General features: G+C 34.6%; 1 protein-coding gene across 1 annotated transcript in view; it reads right to left on the bottom strand.

The window, feature by feature from the left end:
- LOC144967441 (uncharacterized) overlaps positions 1-23,644 on the bottom strand; it is a 160,968-nt gene that overhangs the window by 74,651 nt on the left and 62,673 nt on the right. The window contains exon 2 of the mRNA XM_078904696.1: positions 10,368-10,546. The gene's annotated coding sequence lies outside the window, so the exon portion shown is untranslated. The remainder of the gene's footprint in view (positions 1-10,367; positions 10,547-23,644) is intronic.

Consider the following 23,644-nt stretch of genomic DNA (forward strand, 5'->3'; position numbering starts at 1 on the left):
CTTAACATCCGGCTGGACAGGTCGATTGGAAGCCGGACATGCCCACTGTCGGGATATCGAAAGTAGAGGTAGTCTGTCGCTTCCGGTAACAGTGACCAGCCAGACGATTCGGTGTTTCCATGGAAAACAAGGGAGACAATTCAACCCAGTACACGAAATGTAATTTCATTTTATTTTCTCTTAATTTTGATTTTATTTTTGTCTCAAGAAAATAATTCAGCCATTCATTTGTCTCTTACAACAGGGAGACCGTGTGAAGATTCCGAGCAAATAAATGAATAAATAAGTAAATAAGTAAAAAGATAAATAAAATAAAGTCTCCAGCTCGGGGTAATACCACTGTCAATTCTATAGCCAGAATTTTCTTTATAAATTCGTGATCTTCGGGTTCGTTTATGAAGGTAAAGTATTGGTTTAAGAAAATAATATTCCCATTTTCCTGAGTAAATTCTAATTGTAGTCCATTCGGTCCCTTAAATCCGTCTCTTTCGATTAATTAGAAATTATCAAGGACATATTATTATACAAGTAAATATGAAAAAACAACACCAATCTCCCCCCCCCCCTCTTCGATAAACAAACAAAAAAACAAACAAAAAATACAAAAAAAAAAAAAAACAAAAACAGCGAAAGCAAAAGACCAAAAAAAAAAAACCCAAAGAGGCCAAAAACAAAAATCAAACAAACAAACAAACAAAAACAAAAATAAACAAACAAACGTGACAAATCAAAAACACAATATGTCCAGTTATTGTGAACCCTTTATATCCATGTAAAAGATTTCAACCCAACACAAAATTATGGCCCAAGGTAACAACAATAATAGAAAAGCCAAGTTTTTGTAATTCAGTTTTCATACTACGAAGGAAGTGACGCATGCAGTTTGCTCCAGCATGTCTATATCCTATATCTGCCGTGCTCGAAATAAAACAACAAACAAACAAACAAACGCATTTATTTCAAATTTTGTCCAGAAAACTCGTTATTCAATTGTAGATGGATTAAAATGACCCTCATCTTGTCAAACACTTCCATCATCGGACTTCCGGATGTCCCAAGACAAGATGTAATCGATTGATATTTATAGAACGAGATTTCTCGCCAAAGTTGTCAAAAAAAAAGTGTTTTTTTTTCAGAGTACCTATGGCAGTATTGTTGAGTATTTACTTCCCTAATAGATTTTTCGACTCAGTACTTCAATGAAGTAAAAGAGACCGTTTTTATTCGAGCTAAGTGCTTTACTTATTGCTTCAGAGAACCTTCGAGTCCATGACCGTAACATTTTATCTATGTTTTTAACGTAAATTTGTGATCATTCGTCTCAAAATAGTATTGTACAATGGAGACCCTGCTGATTAAAAAACGAATTTCAACTTATTAACTTGTACAATTTTGGTTTTAAAGATGTTAGTTTCTGATGAGGCGATTTTGGTGTCTTCAACGTTAAGATTTTTAAATTTCTCATTTCTGATCATTTTAATTCTAAACACAATTTTGTCATAGATCATTTCGACAAAATACCAGAATGCAACCGTGGGTCACAATTATATTTAATTAACAAACATTTTTAAGGCTTGTGAAGATTTTTTGTTCCGTGTCAGGGGAATAGGCTGAAGAAGAATTCAAACGTTTCGTCTAAATATTGAATTCTCGCCCTTGATTCACGGGAAATTGAATCACGATGGTGCAAAAGGGACTTTTTTATTCATGAAATTTGTTCTTGGTCGTGGGGAGTATTTTATAATTTTGGTATAAATTGTATTGTGGAATGATCAGAACTATCTTTTTGTTAAACTCTTAGGAACAATCCCAAAGAACAAATCAAAGATAAAAAACCCACTTCGGGGGTTGTGAAAAAGATGAATATTATGACAGAATCTGTTTTTCGTCCACAGCAGCCTACCCTGTCGTAATCTGAAAAAACAACAACACGTTTTTAAAAATCAACTCTTAAAACTTGCGACTCAATAAGTTAGGCGCTTTTTTTTTTGTTTTTGTTTGTTTGTTTATTTTTGTGTGTTTTTTGTTTGTTTTGCACTATCTCCGGTATTGATAGTATGCGCTTGGCTAAGAAGCTCACAACATTGCCACCCGGAAGTATATACGGACTGACACACGAAACTCATAAACGCGGGTGGCAAAAAACAATAACAAACACCTGAGTGACGTCAACTTCGAACTATCTATAAAATCCGTAAGAGCCTAAAACAAGGTAGTCATATTAAACTGGATTAATTGTGGTTAATCGCCGAAACTTCTCATCACAAAGAGTAGTAATATCTTGAAACCATGGCCCCAATTCTGGTTTTAAGAGTGTTTGATAATTAATCAGAGCGTATTTTAAAAAAAAAATCACGAAAACATGTCTTTCATAATAATGTGATTGAAAATTACATTCAACCTGTAAAAAATACATACACAAACACTTATACAGAGCAGAGAGAGACAAAGAGCGGTAACTTTGCTGAGAGAGGAAAGGAGAGAAGAGACGCGAAGTCCCAGAGTTGAGAGTTTTTGGCAAGATATGGGTCATTTTAATCGATTGATCTTTGAAGGACAAGTGTTCTGACCAAATGTTTTTTAAACATGGTTCTACAGAGTAATGCAGAACTGGCAGAGATAAAGAAAATATAAGCTTTATATAATTAAATTATGGGCTTTATAAAGGGCGAATTGTAATGAAGGAATTAGAAATCAATTATTGTTCCCATGCGGCTTGCTTTGACGATACATGAAGCGCTCCGAGCAAAGGAAAATCTAGTTTAAAATTCTCTTTGATAACTAGCGTATATTTCTTTCTTTAAATGTTGACTATAAAATGTGAGAGACCAACAAGAAAACAAAATTATAAACATGCACAATATTTAACCGGAAGAAACACATTAATGACTCGCCCATTCTCTTCCGCATCTATCGGATGACTGTATGTAGGCGGTAGGGAAATAATTATTTAACACAAAGGATGACTCCATGGCATGGCTTACTCTACTCAGGCCTCCCGATTATGCAGGCAGTAAAAAATGTGGAGGCGAGTTTGCCAACCAATTAAAGGAGGGAGTAAAAAGTAACAGCCCTAAATTTGGATTGGCTTTTAAAGAAAGAGGGAAAATTATATTTAACACCACAATCATTATATTGTGTTTTTTCAATTGTGAAATGTACTGGAATTAATATTAGATAAATATTTTAAATTTTATTATTGTTTTGTCCTGTATAAGTCTTATCGGAGGAGGAAAAGAGAACAGCATGTTTACTGCCGCAAACAAAATGGCAGCCTCCTATCGGTATCAATTTTAAATTACTGTTGTGTCTAATTTTGTGTTATTTCACTTTGGATTACTTTTCCTCATATCGTATGCAAGTATAACTCTATTTGTTTATTATTTTACCTGCTTTTTAAATTGAATTAACTTTATAATCGAGATTGCTAGTCTAGTCTAACTCTGTTCGCTTACTCTTCTCTGACTGACTCAAAGTGAAAGTAAAGTAGAGACTTCTTAGTTTAGAATATAAGTTGCCTTCGTCTGCATTAGGTCTATATAATTATAATACAGGTCTAGACTAAACATGGGGAGAAAATGTTGGGTTACGGGTTGTCATTCAAATTATAAATCAACTGATAAAATACTGTTTATAGACTTCCTAAAAATTTAGAAGAACGTGAAAGGTGGATGAAAGCAATACCCCGTGACAATATCCCTAACACATCAAACACTGTTGTTTGCATCAAACATTTTCCTGAAGGGTTTGAAACAATTTCAGTCAAAGGAAGATTAAGACCAAAAGACCCTCCTTCTATTTTTGATAACATTTAACATTCCAAGAAGTTTAGTACCAACACCACCACCACTTCCTAGAACAACTACAAAGTCAAGCTCAGCGATACGTTGTCATCAACCAGATGAATTGAATGAATTTATTAAACAAGATGTTGTAGACTTTGATACTTTGTGCTCTTCTATAGCTGGTCGACAATTTCCTTGCGAGATTAATTCTTTTGTAAGCAACAATTGTTTATTCATACAATCAACAGATTACTTGCATTCTTCTGGCATTCCAAGGTTTATGTTAAAAATCAACCCTGATCAAAGCTGCGACGGATATCACGCAGGAGTAAAAACATCAATAACACCGCTTTCAAGAAACAGGATTACAAAAGTTGCACGATGGTCACAACTTGAGGCTTCTTTAGATTATCTAAATTCTTTGGAACTGAATCACAAAAAGTCTGTTTTGTTAGAACAATGTTCAACTTTGAATACAGTTGCAGTAAAAAATGTGAAATATTCACCTGATATCATAGTACGGGCTTTTGAATATTTAGCTACTTCCCGATCTTTATATAATCGTCTTCGTGTGGAGTTTGGTTTACCAAGCCAAACCACCCTAAACAGAATATCATCTAAAGTAAACAATACCAGCGATTTAACTTTTTTAACAAGTGTCTTTTCTTCCTTAGAGGAACAGCAAAAAAATATATTTTATTGATAGATGAAGTCTATGTTAAACCTCTCCTAACATATCATGGAGGAAAACTGTTCGGAAAATCTGTTAATAAGCCAGAAGAACTTGCAACAACAGTTTTAGGGTTTATGTTAGTTTCACCTTTTGGTGGTCCATCATATTTAATTAAAATGCTGCCTGTGCGTAACCTGGACTCACAATTTATGTTTGATCAAACAAATGAGCTATTGAATAATATAAAAAAAGCAGGTGGAACTGTAGTATCTATCATTTGTGATAATAATAGAATCAATCAATCGTTTTTCAAATTATTTTCTTTAGAATCTCCTTGGAAGACAACCGACAATATATTTTTATTATACGATTTTGTACATATAGTTAAAAACATAAGAAATAACTGGCTCACAGAAAAAACTGGACAACTTGTTTTTGAGGATAATGGAGATGAATTTACAGCTAAATGGGAACACATACAGAAACTACAGCAAATAGAAGATGAAAGTCTAGTGAAGATGTCAAAATTAAATTATCAGTCTGCTAATCCCAAACCTATTGAGAGACAAAAAGTACAAACCTGTCTGAATGTTTTCTGTGAGGAGACTAAGGTAGCATTAATAGAACACCCTGGAATGCAATATGAAAATGTGGACGGAACAGTAAATTTTATTTCTAAGGTCATTGAATTTTGGAAAATTATGAATGTAAAATCACGCTTTGAAGACAAACGATTCAAAGATCCATTACGCGCAGCCATTTCTACTAATAAAGATTTAGGATTAAAAATACTTAAGGATTTTTCTGATTTTGCTTCTCAATTACAAAGCCAACAGGGTAAAAGAGAGAAAAAATTTACTCGTGATACTTCTTTAGCCATTCAACATACATGTAAAGGAATTATTGAACTAACAAAGTATTTATTGGAGTCTTCTGAATATGTTCTTCTTGGAAAATTTACAACTGATCCCATAGAAAAAGCTTTTGGTAAATTGAGACAAGGCAGTGGTGGTACTTATTTCATTAATGTCCAGCAAATTCTTGAAAAAGTTAATATCTTTCAAACTAAATTACTACTTCGTCTACGTTTTGATATTGACGAGCTTTCTTCTGAGTCAGGTCATTCTTGTGACAAATGTGGATTTGTGTGGTCAGAAGAAGTTTGTGAAATTGTTGACAATTTGCCAGATCTAGAATCTTCCGTCAAAGATGAAGTTAAACAAAGTTTAGTATACATTGCTGGTTATGTCACACGTAAGGATCACGCAGGTGAAGAGGAGGACGTTTTATTTACCTATTTTAATAAGTTTGGATCTTATACATCAAATTTAGACAGAGGGGGTTTGAAGAAGGCAAATGATTTAACCTGTCAGTGGACAATTTTTTCCTACATTATTTTTCAGTCTATTGCAAACAACGTGTGTCGAAATTCTTTAAGTAATACTTTGTATAAAATTTTGGAAATGTTTGATTTTCAAATTAAAGAGCACCACCAAGCGGGTGGTTGGATGGGAGCATCACCCTTGAATCATATACCTATGATGTTCGCATGGGTGTACGATCCGATAGTGATGTCGTTTCTTCTTCTCTTTACTAGCCTATCCTGCTTCTTTGGTTTGTGATTGTATTTTTGACAGGGGATATTTTTTTTCTGTAAATCTTCTGCCTGTTTGTTCTTGGTTATTTATAATTTAGCTTATGATATCTTTAGGTTATGATTTTGATTTACATTTGTACTATTTTTGTTAGATTGCTTGTTTTTTTGTTTCAGCGGTCTCTCATATAATCTCAATTGTGTTGGAAGAGACCTAAAGCAACAAACAAACAAAAAAAAAAGAGCACCACTGTAACATATTGAGCAACATATTGCTTAACAATTACTGCAAGTTGTCCAACATGCCATCTGACAAGGAGCCAAAACAAAAGATTTTAAAGCTATCATAGAGGTAAATCTTGTATTCAAATTCTTTTTATTATTTTTTTCTCAGTAATAATATTTCTGGCTTTTTAAATGGCTTATAGTACTCATTCAGTGCCTAAATGAGTATATTAATGATTTTATTAGATAACTGCATTGTTTACCATTAAAAACCCAACTGTTAAGATAAACCTGTTATCGCCTCCACATTTTGTCTACTGCCGCACGTTGGTCAGGCCTGAGTAGAGTAAGCCATGCTCCATGGCCACTTTAACACGCCATTTCCGCTGCATTCAACTTTCGCTTCCATCGTCTTTTATTTGAGAAGTGTGTCTCCAACATGGCCTGGGGTAAACAGGAAATTATGTAATTCTCACAACACAAAATGCCCGGATTGAATTTAAATATTGCACCTAACCAGAGACCGTATAATATGAACTGACCTTAATGCTAATGGGGCCCGGCACGATATTTCTAATTCATCAAAAACGACAATATTTCCCCCCTCCCCCCTCTAGAATCACATTGTAATAACAGTGGTTGAAAAGCTAGAGTGAAAAAGTGAACTGTTATAGTCAACTATACAGTGACAAATAAATGTCTTTTTTCACTTTAGCCAGAAAAGTTCTATTTAAAGTTTCGATGGAATAATAATTCTATTAAGTTATTAAAGACGTCCATATATATAATCACAGACTTCTTTGAGGGTTTGATACTTTGTGGCATATTGAGGGACCCGCGTAGTCTTTCGATAAAGTAGTGCTAGATACGATCCAGCCAAGATGAAAGATAGTATTTATTCAGTGTAAGGAACATCTTGATTCGTCTTGTCACCAAGGAATATAATGTTAAAGCTGATCAGAAATTGGATTGGTATTTGTTATTGCAAAACGTGGATAAGGCACCTTCCATAATTTCCCTACTCGACAGAAATGCGAACTAATTTCTTGTTAAATATAGGGTCGGATACATAGATCTATTTTCTATATTTTATAATGACAAAATTTAATAGATTATTATCCTCATCCGAAAATATGAATACATATAGATCGGCTTTTTGGCAAGATAGATCCTTTTATTTCAGTCAACCATAACAAAACACGATTATTGACCATTTCAATGGTAAAAATAATGACAGAATTTGGCATTTATTAATGTTAAATTTACACTAGTCCAGTTTCATTCATGTACAACGTAATTATTGTCAGGCAGGAATAGTATTGTATCAGTGCTTATACAAAAACTTATCCCACTTAAAATCAACTTGTAACTACTAGCTAGTAGTTGAAATAGATATTTGGTCTTCTTTACAGATGGACAAATGACACAAAAGTTGAAATATTCATCGAGCATAAAAACTGTAGCTATGCACTAAATAGCGCTGGAATTATCCGTATTTGAAATTGTTTAGTTTTATTTTAAAATGATTTCTAAATATCTTAACTCTATTTTAATTTTGCTTTTTGAAATTAAAAAAAAAAATAATTAGCTTCCAACAAAGTAGCCCAAAGAGTGTCCTTGGTCCACTTTGAAATTTAAACCTTTAATTCTGGATATTGCTCTTAGAAAACCCCAGGATGGTAAGAGACCATTAGGAATACCATAGAAATGTTTTGTTAGTATTTGTACACACTGTGTCAACATACTTGGCAAATAACTCTTCAGCGGATGTTTCCGGAGTTAGAAGACTTCCTCCCAAGCACTAATGTGATTGGCTGTCCCAACAAAAGACACGCCATGAGATTTCTTTGATGTTGTACATGTCGATTATTATTAACATTATTTTACCGCCGAGATGGACAAAAATAGTTCAGGCTATTTATTTTCTACTGTGAAGGATAGAATTCGTGACAAAAATAGATAGATTGAAGGAAATGCTGTGACGTCAACTAGAAAATCATTATACTGTCCTTTATTCTCCCCGTTTCCCACATCAAGACCGATAGCAAATTCATGATATTAACCAGTTAACTGCCGTGCTCTGGAAAGAAAAGTATTTAAAGATTTGGCCAGAAAATTCATTCTTCAGATATCGATGGATTTAAATGACCCTCATGTTTGCAAAAACTCCCAAACCTGGAACCTCGTGACCGAACTACCAAGGGTTCTAGTGCCGGTCTGTGCGGCGCATAGTTGAGTCCCCGGAAAAGGCTATGTACTCAAATTCTTTCATCGTACTCATGAGCAAAATGGGTACCTGGCCATTTACAGCGTTGTCTTTGTCGGAAAATATTGTAATATTGCATAACAGACGCCATGTCTTGCCCTAAATGTCAAGTGTTGGTGTTGGCTGAGGATGCGTTGTATAGAGCTTTAAGCTCGCTATTGAATGTCTAGCTTTATTTTGTCACATGGGATAATGTTTTTGAATCCAAATATATTCACCATTTGTTTCCAAAAATGCGTTGACATTTAATGTCATGAGATAAAATGCCTCCATCAAGATTTAAACTGAGAACAAAAGTAATTTACACAAAGGAATATAACAGCTTAGAAAAAAATTATCACGTGACATGTCAGGCCAAAACCCCTCCTCAAACAATAACAAAAACAAGTAAAACGGATGTAACATGATATTGTTGTTATTGATCAAAATCATTATACGTTTTGAAATTATGCATTTAGGTAGAATACTCACAACATCCGTCAGTTAAATGAACCATACAACACACAAAACTGCGTGCAACCTTTAACGTTTATAATCCTCATTGAGCCACAATATCCGAGAGTAAGCGGTCAAGTCGCCGATGAAGCAGTGCTTATAAGGGGGGAGTGTCAAGACGAATAAGCATGGAAGAATTAACCTGTATCCTGACGTACACTGAAGAACACATATCTAAAATTTCCTTCAAATATCGATTGATTAAAATGGCTCTAATCTTGGCAAAAAAACCCTCTAAAATCGGGGATTTTACGAAATCCCAGGTTGGAGAGTTTTTGCCGAGAGAGTTAATTTAATTGATCGATATTTGAATGATGAGTATTCTGAAAACCATGAATAACCCCAACAAAGTAGAGGAATTGGTGACAAAAAAAAAAAAAACAGTTGACAAACGCATGGTTAACTTGAAAGCCTCGTTTTCCAAACTAGAAATAGAATTGAATGATAGATGCGAGTCGGACATGGAAGAAGAGAAAGAGAGAGAGAGAGAGAGAGAGAGAGAGAGAGAGAGAGAGAGAGAGAGAGAGAGAGAGAAAGAGAAAGGAGAAAGGATCTTTTTATAATGGTCAATCTACCCGAGTCAGACAAAGAGTTAGGTGATGTCAGACGCAAGGAGGATGTTTTAAAATTAAAGGAGACACTCAAAAAGACAAGCGATTTAAAAGATGACGATAATGGAAAGGTATATGATAAGTGATAGGTGTCGTTTATTATTTTTATGAATTTTAAAAGCAAATCTATGAATACATATTCTGCACACGGCATGCAAACTGAATTAACCAAATACACCACAAAACTTGCGCGTCTGCATAAATCCTGATTTAACACCCAAACAATGGGAGCAAAGACGAGACCATGTTAATGAATTAAAACGACGTCGTGAACGGGGAGAGAAAGACATCTTCATCGAAGGTGAAAGAATTGTTACAATTGACTCTTTTTCCATAAATGTCAGCCCACTCAAAATCATGACATAAAAAAAATCCCTTTATTCATCCCATAGGGGAAATTTTTATCTAGGGTCTATTCCAAGTGAAGACTGGAATAACCCAGGCGTCAGCCGCGGTGCAGTGTCGCAAATTGAGCTAGGGCGAGGTGACTTGCTCAAGGGCATACAACGCAGCGGCGGGTGATCGAACGTTACCTTTCGGGTACGAAGCAAAGACCGTACCACTGAGCCAAGCTGCTCCTTGGCCATGATATTCTTTAAACACTCAGGAAAATTGTTGTTTGTGAAATGTCTTGAATCATTGTGATATACAATGTTTAGCGTGCCGACATACGGTCTTACATACAAACGAACACAAACTTAGTCATACATACACATACCTTCAAATATCCTGAATCTCGTGGGTGGCTTAGATGTCTCTAACTTTTGTTGTCACGTGATTTGGTGCATTGATGAGTCAGCTATTGCACAAGTAATAGAACCAGAGATATGAACAGGAACTCGGTAGCACTGGGCAGTCGCTAGAGGTCGATCCACTCTCTTGGTACGATGAGCTAAACTGGAAAAACCATGAATAATAATGCTTAATAAAGACTGTTTCAAATGATTAATTTCAAAAGCGAAAATGCTCTATTTTGATAAATACAACAGTATGGTATAGAGAGTGTAAATGTGTTTCGAAAATAAATGAATATTTTACAATTAATTCATTTTGAGCTCAGAGAGAAAAGTCACGATCAGCTTTGGAAAGGGGAAAAGGATTCAACACTAGATACGACAATCACAAAACGTCCAAAAACTCAACAACAAAGCAAAGAGCACACAATAAAATAGCAACATATCACTGGGAAATACATAGACGTCTACACGTAAAAATACACATAAAAAAGACAAAAACACCAACCATTGCATAAGGGGAAAATCACAATTTGTAGTTATATAACTAGTCCTGTCTGAAATGATTGGATGCTGCTGACATGATTAGAAATCTTTTCCAGATGATGTCATTGTGTTTTCGTGGTGTATTGTATTCAACCAACAGATCTGCTGGATATATTAACACTCATCGTTATTTACATATCAGTTTTAACTGTCTATATACCACTTATTTTGCTTAATACCGAGTGGCAGGCATATACATCTACTTGTCAGCTATGCATACACAAGAATGTCTTTTGCCATTATTTATTTTTAAAAAATACATTTCTTGATATAATCTTTTTGTTCCATTTTGCTCACATGTTTAATTACTTATTTTACTAAAGGAATACATTGTTAAATAGACTTGTTAAACCATCAATATTGGGCTTATAATATGACTTTAAACACTTTACACAAACTTGCATCTCTTCCTATTTAAAATAACGAGGTCACCTTAGTGTAGATCCATGTTATTTTTGTCCAGAAAAAAACTGTACTAACGCCTGCCAGACTGTCCTATGGCTTGAAACAAAACTCTTCTCAATAACGATCGCTTTTAGTGGGTTTTAAAATACGAAGTGACTATTCTCACCCCCCTAGTCTAGGATGCTAGTCTTCACAATAGTAGTCCACAATTGTTGTATGTTTAATCCAAAGGTTGTAATGCAGTAATTTGTTAAGTTTCTTGTCACAAGTTGCACAATTAAAAAAAAAATCAATCAAATCCAAATCGCAAAAAGCCGGCGACGTTTTTTTCTGTAATCCAATCGGCCGGGGTGGGGGGGGGGGGGTGAGGATAGAGGCAGCCTTTAAAATATTCATTCTTATTTCCATAAGTTTAGGTCGAATTCTACAGACGAACAACTGCAACTTGGCTCTTTATGATCGAGCTTCTTAGATATTTATAGCACCAGCAATCATACAAAATATGTCTATTTATTTATTTCAACTTTTGTTCTGCCCTGCTTCTGTTGTTGTAATTTGATTATCATGCCATGGAGTTGTTTCGTTCATACCATTCTGTGAGAGGAACATATCTAGAAATCTTACATGAACTGACCACCGAATCGACAGTGGACAATTTGACGCTATAATTTGAGTGCTTGACATTTTGTTAATAGGAAGGGAAATGAGACGTGACTGGTAGGAAGGGGACACAAGTCAACCGGAGGAGGAAGTCAATAGATTGAAGGCTGAAAGGTTGAAATGAAGTACGTGGGATAGATGATTGGTAAGTCAACGAACGTAAAAATAATAATAATAATAATAATAATAATAATAATAATAATGATAATAATAATAATAATAATAATAATAATAATAATAATAATAATAATAATAATAATAATAATAATAATAATAATAATAATGATAATGATGATGATGATTATGATGATGATGATGATGATGATGATGATGATGATGATGATGATGATGATGATGATGATGATGATTTTGAAGATGCTGATGCTGATGAGGATGATGCTACTCCTCCTCTACAATAATGATAACAAAATTAACAGCAACAACAATAACAATAACTACTACTACTACTACTACTACTACTACTACTACTACTACTACTACTACTACTACTACTACTACTACTAATACTACTACTACTACTTCTTCTTCTTCTTCTACTACTACTACTACTACTACTACTACTACTACTACTACTACTACTACTACTACTACTACTACTACTACTACTACTACTACTACTACTAATGGAATGATTATTGTTTTTTTTTTTCACGATATAATGAATTCACTGAGTCTAGATCAAACACGAGTCGGTGGAGGAGCAGGCTATCTCAAAAGAAAAAGTAGATACATCGGTTTTATTACAAGTGCAAAATCTTATTTTAAAAAGTGTTAAAACACGGATAAAATTGTAAAATTGTTTTGGTTTGCCTTTCTATTAAAACATAATAATTGATAATAGCAAGGTTTGCTAATTTGTAATTTCCTCTGCATATCCATCCGCTATATTACACATGTTTTGTATTTGGTACAGAAAAAGCAACCTCAATTCACAATTTTTGTTTTCTTTACTGAAATTTTGCATTTCCCTTTATCTATTTTCCCCTCAACAGGAATTAGTTTAGTGAAGACATTTTGAAGGCCGCTAAGATTACTCAAGCGTCTTTCAAAAGCATCACGGACGGGCCTAATTGGAGAGTTAAGAGTTCGAAAATGCAACATCTTCATGAATAAAACCATTTGAACTGTCAATGACGTACGATGGCACGATTTCCTCCGAGGGCAACAAACAAAAGTTATGGTAATCACCTAATAAGAGGAAAGACAATGACGTCATTCAGATCTTTTTTAGACTACCAAGATTAGCTCCCATCAAATTATGTCAATCAGACTATAAACGCTCAAGGTTATACATAGTTTTGTGTGTTGGTACGTTACATCAGGCTGGCGGATATTGTGAGTATTTTATCTAAACGCATAGCATCAATGCGAAATAACATTTGTCTGGCTACGATTTCAAAAAGCGTTTTAACACTGTACTGAAAAATATTATATCAACAATTTCAAGCTTGTTTGTCTCTTTTAAATTATTTGCCATAATTTCTACACCCTCTGTCTGCGATATCATCTTCAAGGCTAATTTCAACATTGTCAAATTTCCGTCTCTGTGATTGTTATCTTTCAAAATAAGAACGACACAATCAATAAAGTTCATTAATTTCTAACAGCTAAGCCGATCTAACCTTCACCTTGACACAGAGACCAAGTATCTCTGTTTTTGGAGAGTCTTTTTATTAACCAGCAACTGTCCGTACTCTGAAAAGACAATGATTTAAACATTTGGCTAGAAACTCATCCTTCAAATATTTGTTGATTTAAAAGGCCTTCATCTTGACACAAACTCTCGAGGTCCCTGGTTTGAGAGTTCTTGCCAAGAGAAGGGTCATTTAACTTGATCGATATTTGCAGAACGAGTTACTAAAAAAACAAATTTTAGATCCGTGTCTTTCTGGGGCAGCTAACGGATTAACACGTCTCCAGTTTGGAGTACCCACAAAATGAGATAAAAGTAATATATATATATATATATATATATATATATATATATATATATATATATAATATATATATATATATATATATACACCATACTGGCATTCCTTGATTTTGACCGACTTTGCTGATTATCTCATGGAGCTTGATTTCAGTTCTTTGATGGGACAAAGCCGTGAGAAAATGGTTGTCTATCTCAAGATGGTGAGTAAGTGCGGATTTTGTTTCATTAGTAATATTTATACATACTTATACACACACATAGTTTGAGAAGGGAGAAAGAAGGATAGATAGATAGATAGATAGATGTATAGATAGACAGACGGACAGACAGATAGATAGATAGATAGATAGATAGAAAGATAGATAGATAGATAGATAGATAGATAACGATAAAAAAAAAAAAGAGAGAGAGAGAGAGAGAGAGAGAGAGAGAGAGAGAGAGATAGACAGAAAACGAGGAGATGTATAATCACAGAGAGAGAGAAAGAAAGAAAGGGAGAGAGAGAGAGAGAGAGAGAGAGAGAGAGAGAGAGAGAGAGAGAGAGAGAGAGAGAGACAGAGAGACAGAGATGGAGGAAGATGCAAGAGAATCATACCAAATGGAATTAAAGTGTGAGGCTTTACAGAATAGGGTATCTTTAATTTGTTTGGGGTTATCGTCGTATACAATTTATTTCGATTTTATCATGTGCTGTGTGCGTTTGTTTGTGTGTGTGTGTGTGTGTGTGTGTGTGTGTGTGTGTGTGTGTGTGTTTATGTGTGTGTGTGTGTGTGTGTGTGTGAAGATTTTCAAATATGAACGCCGACATCATTCCAATTTGTCTTGTCTTGGCGTATAGGTTCCCTAAAAAAGTATTAGATTAAATTTCCATTAGTAAAAAACCGGGAAAAGGATGAGGCTGTTTTAATATAAAGTAGAAATCAAAACAATCCGAAATTTTACAAGCTACAAGAACAAAACTTTAAGTTAGTACTTTATTAAGTTTTAAAAAATCCTTCATGGTTAAGAAACTATCTCGGTAATACCAAAGTCCTTCAAAATGCTATAGACGTCTATATCAAAAGTTTCCAAACTTGCTTCTTCTTCTTAGTTTTCGCTAGAAACCCACACAATAAGGTTGTTTTTATAGTCAAACAAAATGAGACATTTTACTGAATAGAATTTACCATGAAAGCAATAGACTTATTCAAATAAATCATAGTATCTTCTGGAGTGAGTTGGCAGATAAAGACAAGATTACTTTCCATCGACACTTCAATCACAAAAGTAAACGTTAAATATCTTGTAACCCTGTTAGAAAAATAAACCCCAACAATTTTCCAGAATGTTTCACTTTATCCCGTTCTGTCAATTGTTATTTTTTTCCAACAAGAAGAAGCAACTTTCCACAGTAGTTACATCACATAGTCTTACTTTTAAAGGAAAATAACATTCTATTTATTTCTAATGATAAGTGGTCTCCAATAAATCCATTGAATTGCAGCGTTTGATTACTTATGTTAACATGGCTTATCTAAAAGGGTTGTACAAAGGATATAGAGTTTAAACGAGTAAACCCAAGACACTAGAAAATCAATTGGGTCAAGAAAAAAAGGCTACGCATAGTCATAAAGCAAAACGGGGGATCGACAGATTTCGTCAAAATTTGAGAATCACTTCCCAAGTCTTCGATTTGGTTAAAATGCATTGTGTTTGTTTAAGCAAAATGGATTTCAAAATTTTCAATACATTTTCTTGAAAAATTGAGTACATAAATTCCAGTAAATGGGTCGTATTCATTGCGGTAAAATTTCAGAATTACATCATTCATAGGATTTTACAGGCTTCTAAACTTTTCGAGTTTTTTTTTTCTCTGACAGAAATAACCTCTAGTTTCTAGTTGGATGCAACTTTACGAACTAAGAGGGCCAAGAAACGGGGGATTTCTGAATTCCTCATTGAATCCGACTTCTCGTTGAATGGGACCTCGTTGATTCCGATGCCCACTTTTACTATATTTATCCATCTATATCTATTCATCTATAAATATGTCTATTTAAAAACTTACCAACCAATCTATCAAGGACATGCACTGTTAAAAACAAACATAGGCGCACACTTACACAAGATGCGCGCACATAAATGGAACAAGGCTTCTTAACCACTTAACTATAGTAGTCTGGGAAAACTCGTATTTAGAAATTATGGCTAGAAGACTCGTTCTTTTAAATCGATTGTTGAAGGATGAGTTTTCTGGCCAAATTTCTAAATACGTGTTGTACCAGAGTATGGTAGTTAAATGGTTAATAAACCTATATGACTTAACCCCCTGTTTTTTAGAAAAAAAGTAAAAGAATAGCATTTAATAGTAAATACAAATCCTGGAATTGTAGTTAGCTGTGGGATCTTCTATCTATGCACCATTGTTGTCATTATTCTTACGTAAAAGACAAAGGCAATCGGAGAGTACCTAGAGGTTAGATATTCTGGGATAATAGGGAGAGAAGGGAAATGACGGCCCTGGGCAGTTCCCGCCTGTTGATGATCGAAAGAAACCCTTCCATTTGTGCCTCTTGTATAATAATGATCTTGACGGATTACAATATATCGCATCTGGTGGTGCTTTTGAAATGAGATCGATAGGAAGAAAGTTAATCACTCGATCTATATCTATTCAACGATAAAACGCTTTTAATTCTTTTAACAGATACATTTTAATTCATAATTAATCCATGGATAACAATGACACAACCGTGACACTTAACACGTTTACAACTTTTTGACAACTAAAGGGACAAATTTATATCAAAATTTATAGGAAAATCAAATTAAGAAAATTCTGGTCAAAATGGATAAAGTTGTTTTGTTGCTGTACGGTACGGTACGGTAAAGAATCTTTACATTTGTAGGTCAAAGAGTGTTTTGGGTGTATTTCTTTAACCAGTTAACTGTAGCACTCTTGAAAGACACGAATTTGAACATTTGGCCAGGAAACGTGTCCTTCAAATATCGATCGATTTAAATGACCCTCATCCTGGCAAAAACTCGAAAACCTGGGACGTCGTGAGGTCATTTAAAACGATCAATATTTGAAGGATGAATGTTCTGGCCAAATCTTAAATACATGTTTATCTAGAGTACGGCAGTTAACTGGTTAAACATTTATATGAAAGCTTCGTTATTATTTTTAACTGATATATCATATTTAAAAATAAATCAAAACAAACAACATCTTTGCGCCATTTGTGGTCAAGTGGTTTGGCAATCGGTTTATGACCTGTTCGTTCCGGGATCGAGTCCAAGGTTATTTACTCATATTTTGCCAAGATAATTACGTGTAGAATTTTGGGCATAAGGCTGGTAACGTCGTTGTCTCCTTTGAATCGCAGTGTAATATCGCCTTACAGACGTCATGTCACGGAATGCTGTCGGTTTTGGACACATTGTAAAGCGATTAAAGAACATTTAGTGTTTCCTTTCCAAAGAAAACGAAATTGTCTAGAAGTTATTGATCTATCGATTATGAATAAACAAAAAGATGTCATGATTTAGAAAGAATTTCGATATCGCCATAATATGTTTAGGACTGGTTTCATGATCAGGAATTTTGTTTAAACGTTATCTTGATCTGTATATATATTCTGAGCTAATTGTATCCGCAGTTCACTACCGTAGATTTTGGTGTTAGCCTAAGCCTAAGCCCTGTGCAATCTGCATCTTAGCCTAGTTGAACCATTTAAGTAGTCCTTCAGAGCCATAATACCCATAGGGCCGGAGTTTACCCTATACCATGAAACGAACAACAAGAATTTCTTGCTACCCTTTGGATAGAGCACTAGTCTGTCGCAAAGGATTTGCCGCGTGATATAGCAGACCCAACTACACAATCGCTGCTGGAGGTTAGGTCTCTCCCATCTGAGGTATTGGAACCCTTTTAACTATTTGAACCAAGCCTATGGTATTAACGCTATTTGAAAAATGTTTCTCTAAGTATCACTGACGATTTTAAGCGTGCGATTATGAAAGCCCAGTTTTAAAAAAACAATAAACGGCATATTCAAATAAAACAGATATCATCCTAAGAGCTGACTTTGGTTATCTCTGCCTTTTCATAGCCTGAGATTATCAAAACAGACGGCGAGGAAACCGGTCTTTAGAGGTGGTTAGTGTCTGATTTCCCGTTCTATAATGGGTAATGTAAATGTTGCTAATAATGTTCTATAACGTTATGTTACTAAAGGATGACTATAATTCCCTTTCCGATGGGAAATATGTCCTTGGTCTGGGTATATTTCAAAATGAGACTGAAATATTCCAAGCGTTAATGCGTTGAAACACATCAAGTAAGTTAGGACGAGATGACTTTCTCAGACCACACCACATCGTAGGCGGAACTCGAACCCAGTACTTCCAGAATAGAAGGAACAAAATTGCCGTCATTCAGCTTTTTGTTATTATTTTAGACTCCATTTTAATGAATCGTTCTCACTAAATTCTACCAGTCAGACCCTAAACGTACTAAGTGTTGTGTGTGCTACAATCCGAATACCATTCTACTATGCCACCGCTGTCGTGGATGATAAAGTATTACTTTGCCATAATATAAGAAAAGAAATAAGGGCAAAGAAAAGAGACGATTTATGTGTTCTTTGAAGATATAAAAAAACACCACGTTTTTCTTATATAGGTCATCCATTTTTAGAACTGAAATAGGACCAAACAAAGAAAAAACATTGAAACATTACACAAGTTTTTTTCTATTATAAATCAAAATTACCGAAGAGATAGTATATTTGATGAAAGACATCACAGTCCCGTGGCGAATTATTATTCTCCTTGATGAAACCAACGGTCAGAAAAATATTCAAAAATATTAATAAAGCCAACACAAATTGAATTGAATTCATATTCAAATTGCACACGTGAATAACAATGCAGTTTGAAATCACCATGATGAAAAGTATTAGAGATTTTTGTATTCAACTTGATCCCAAAAGGAAAGGAAATAGTACAAAACAAGTAATTAGTGTCGAAGAAAATAGGTCATGTCATAATCTGATTTGTTTCGTGCCATGTTATGGACGTGTACTTACTATAAAGAACAGTTGCTCTTCTTTGTTCCTGGCTCATTTAATATTTATTTTAGTTAAAACATCAAAGTAGTAAATCAAAAAGTAGAATGCCATCTTAGTTCACTACGTTTCTTATTTATGCCATTTTATGATGTCCATTTATATGACAATGCTGTCATATTAGTTGTTCATATTATTATATTTCTGAATCTTTCACAATTCAAATACTCTGATATAAACCAATCACCTCCGAGTGAGGTGATTCCAGATTAGATAATTAGTCTATCGCTGAAAAATACATTCAAGATTTCCTATGTATGAGTTAGCTGTTTCTGGTAATTTATTTTTGTAGTAGGGGCCAGAGCTAAAACGGAAACACATTTTTTTAAAATGTGGCCTGACAATCCGACCTTCAAATACTGATCATTTAAAATGATATTCATATTGTAAAAAAAAATAAAACAAAACAAAACAACAAAACAAAATAAAAAACAAAACCCCCAAAACTCTTAACTTTCACGAGTTCATATGAATAGAAAATATAACAAATTCGTTTGATTTTTTATCATGGTTAACTCGAGATTTCTGGCCAAAATGTTTAAATCGTATTCTTTTAGAATATAAGACAACACGGACAAACTAAGAAACACGATAGACTACTATGTGATTTAAACTCTCAAAACGGTACTGTACTATGTTTATCCATGTGAAAAAAAAGTGATTTCAATTTGAAACGAGTAGAAATACAATATCGTAGTTTTAGTCACTCCATTTTACGAAATATACTATATTATATGCGTAACCCACTTGTTGTATTTTCTTAAACTATGCATTTGATTTTCTGTATTTAAAACAATCGACACAATATCATTTCGAAGTGATGGGTCACACATTATGTTTTCAATTAGGATGATTTGGTGGATACAAAATGAAGGCAAAGATCCCCACCCATCAAGAGAAGTTATCATCGCTGTTGTTGTAGCAAAGAGGAATATGACATTTGTCCTCAATAAAACGCAGCTTGATATATCAACAAAACAATATTGTTTCTAATTAGCAGCCACTAAAACCGGAAAAGAAAGAAATGAGAATCTTTCGTGACATACCATTTGCCCATAAACTAAACTCCATGACAACAAATATCGTTCTTAGGGATCGGTTTGTATTACTCCGCCATAGAAACTGACGTTTTTATGTTTCTCTGACAAATGAGCACGCGAGAAAAATAGCACAGCTTTATTTTGGTAATAACCATAAACAGGTCAATAGAAGACGGTTTTATGTCACAGGCATAACGCCAAGATGAAAGCAGGACAATACATGCAAGTAAAAGAAATTACATTATTTCCGTTCCGCTCTTTCAAATTTATTCTGTTGTATGTTTTGAGACACTTTCGAATGATATAGCAAGAAAGACGTGCAAATCTTCGTTTCGTGGCCTTAAAAATGTCTGCCTTTACGCAAAATAACCATTAACTTGTTTTTATGAAGAATTAATCAAACTATAGAATTGGCAGGATGAGATTGTAAATACTTCATGGTAAAATCAACATAATAAACTAGAAACTGCAAAAAAAAAAGTAATAATAATAATATCCACGCGTACGCACACATTTAAACAAAGACATATATTTCATTTGCTTTTATACCTGAAGAGGGTCAAAGGCTGAAACGTCGTTTACTTTGTGTTGTATCTTTTATAAGAGTCATTTTTACTCCCTTTATTTTACTATACATTTTATTGACTTACATTAAAAATATACTCATAAATACAATTGGCCAGAAAACTCAGCCTTCAAATTATATCGATTGATTGAAACGACCCTCGTCTTTTCAAAAACAACTCAAACTAGTGACCTCCTTGAAGTCTCAGGTTCGAGAGTTTTTAACATGGTGGGCAGAGTTATTTAAATCAATTGATATTTGAAAGACGAGTTTTCCAACCAAACTTTTTAAATGTAGTAATTGTTTCAGAGTATTGCTGATTTGTTGCTGTTGTACTCAATATCACCATAAAATGTTCATCTTTGTGATATAGTTGTATGAGATTCAAATTCTGTGACACCTAGGTCCGTGGTACAAGTCCCATTGTGAGTGGCCAATAATTTGTCCTTACTCATATTTTCTCACCATACTCAGGTATAAAATGGATACCTCCCAAAACTGGTATCTATGGCGATGTCGTGAACGGATTACCCAATCTCGTTCACGATGTGTAAAATAAAGGAAAAAGTTCAGAAAAAGTCTCCACCGAAGTGGGCGTTCTTCAAATATGTAGAGGACATATATTGGCGGTTAAAAATGCTCTAAAAGCATATCGGGAATCGTCCCGGTACAGTCTAACTCTAAAACATACCAATTAAGTATGGCGGATCGGATCTGTGGTAAGATTCAAACGATAGGCAAAACAGTATAGATCTAGAATTAGGCTTGGTGTCGAAGAGAAAAGAATGAAGGGTGTAGCGAGCTGTTATAGGATAGACACGATGGCGTCACGTTTACGCGGGAGACAGTGAACAAACACAACATGAAGATTACTCACAACAGCTCGATCGAGACACTGACAGTCATATCATAAAAAAACACTCACAACAACAACAACATAAACCTATCACAATAATCAGTGACATAAAATCTTCAGCACAGCCAAATAAATCCAGATGAAATGTATCCGTCTTAAATCTAAAGACATGCTGTTGTTTCGCCCTTTGAGCGCATTGAGTTGGTATTGGTCTATTTTATTAATAAGACGAATTATTAAATTACCTCGCTCAATAGCAATCCAACTCCTCTAGGCCTGGTTGTGCCGCCTACATCATTCTAACGACTCAATTAATTTGATATATTCATATCAGTTGCCATTAGCTGACCACAATCTGATTGGCCACCAGATTGATGGTAATAAGATCGTTCGGACCTAAAGACGTCTAAATGAGCCTCTCGTTAAACACGAGAAGCCGGTTTTTTAGAGGTGAACGACCTCACTGAACATAATGGAAATAGGAAACGTGTACCTATTGTATTAAGGAGTGAGACAAAATGAGTCTACATTTTGATGACGTGTTATGTCAGGAGGTGAGTTTCAAAACCCTTTAAGTGACATCCGGATAGACGATTATTTGATACTATTTTTAATCAATTGGACGCTTTGAAATTACCAGGGAAATAATGAATTCCCAAAAACGCTCAGTGTATTAATAAAATAAAAATTATATAAAATAAAATTCCCATTATTCATCCTATAGGAGAAATTTGTCTTTGGGTCTATTTCAAGGGAAGACTGGAATAACCCAGGCGTTAGCCGCAGTTAACGCCCCAAACTGAGCTAAGGCGAGGTGACTTGCTAAAGACCAGGCAGCGCAGTATTATTCTATAAGGCAAAGAATGTAATATCCTCTTTAACTCACTAAATATCATGATCAAATCAAAACAAAATTTAAAAAAACAAAGAAGAAAAATCAACCAAAAAATGTATAACAATACAAACGAATAAACAAACATACCAAAAAAAAAACGCGTTTATCTATGAATGAAGATCAGGAGACTTAACACGTTTTTTGAAAGTACTCACCCCCTCACATAGTACCACCGAAATTCGACGTCAAATTTTTAATTCTTAAAATTCGCAAAGAACATGTTTTACATTTCACCCCCCCCCCCCCCCCCCCCCCCCGCACCCCAGAAATACGCGCATCTTGAAAAATGTTGCGAATAACCCAAGGTTGCGATTATCCGGACTAAACTGTATAATATGATTTACTGACAAAGCACCACCGACTTCGACGCGTATCCCTGATAGAAAAAGGAAGTTGTGTGGAAAAAATGACCCTCTTATCGAGTTAACCGCACTATGAAAAAAAAAAAAAAAAAACAACTCGTATTTTAAAATTCTCGAAGTCCCAGGTTTGAGTGAGAATTTTTGCCAAGATGAGGGCCATTTAAATCGGTCGATTTTTGAAGGACGAGTTTTCTGGCCAAATTTTTAAGTACAAGTTTTTCCAGAGTACAGTAGTTAACTGGTTATCGGCATATCGCCAAACCGTTACCATAATATGAGACACGGTACAGTTGATCTACTTAGCCAAACTCAAGAATATCTAACATCGTAAAGCGTGTATTATTTTGTTCATGAAAATGTTTCTACTTGAGTCTCGAAAAAATATCTGACAATATGAAATGTAACAGAAGCGTCAATTTGATAATGTAGATGTTTCGGGGTTCCCTTTTATCAACAAATCACAATTAACTGTGCTTATTCACATTGACAACGTCATAATTTTCACATCTCTCATTCGTCTAAAGTGTTCCATTCATCGTGTTTTGTTGATAAAGGGAAGACCTGAAACATCCACATTAGCTATTTTTTGTTAATGAATTTGAAGTTTCCATTCAATTCCATTTTGTTCATGTAGGTACACTTCAACCATGCACTGCTGTTAATTACAGTAGTATAATAAGATGTTTTATACCCACCCATAATTCTAGTTATTCTTATAAATATGAACATCGAGGGTTCGACAAAGACAGACCTCTGGTTACCTCCGCCTACGTCCAGCTGCTTAGTAATTTGTCCAGCAGTACGCATCAATAGCCACTACACTGACCACAATGATGATGGATCAGTATGATCGATTGTGATAAG

The sequence above is a fragment of the Berghia stephanieae genome, chromosome 1 (assembly GCF_034508935.2).
Source record: "Berghia stephanieae isolate SIO BIC M18660-M18661 chromosome 1, UCSD_Bste_1.3, whole genome shotgun sequence".
NCBI lineage: Eukaryota > Metazoa > Mollusca > Gastropoda > Nudibranchia > Aeolidiidae > Berghia > Berghia stephanieae.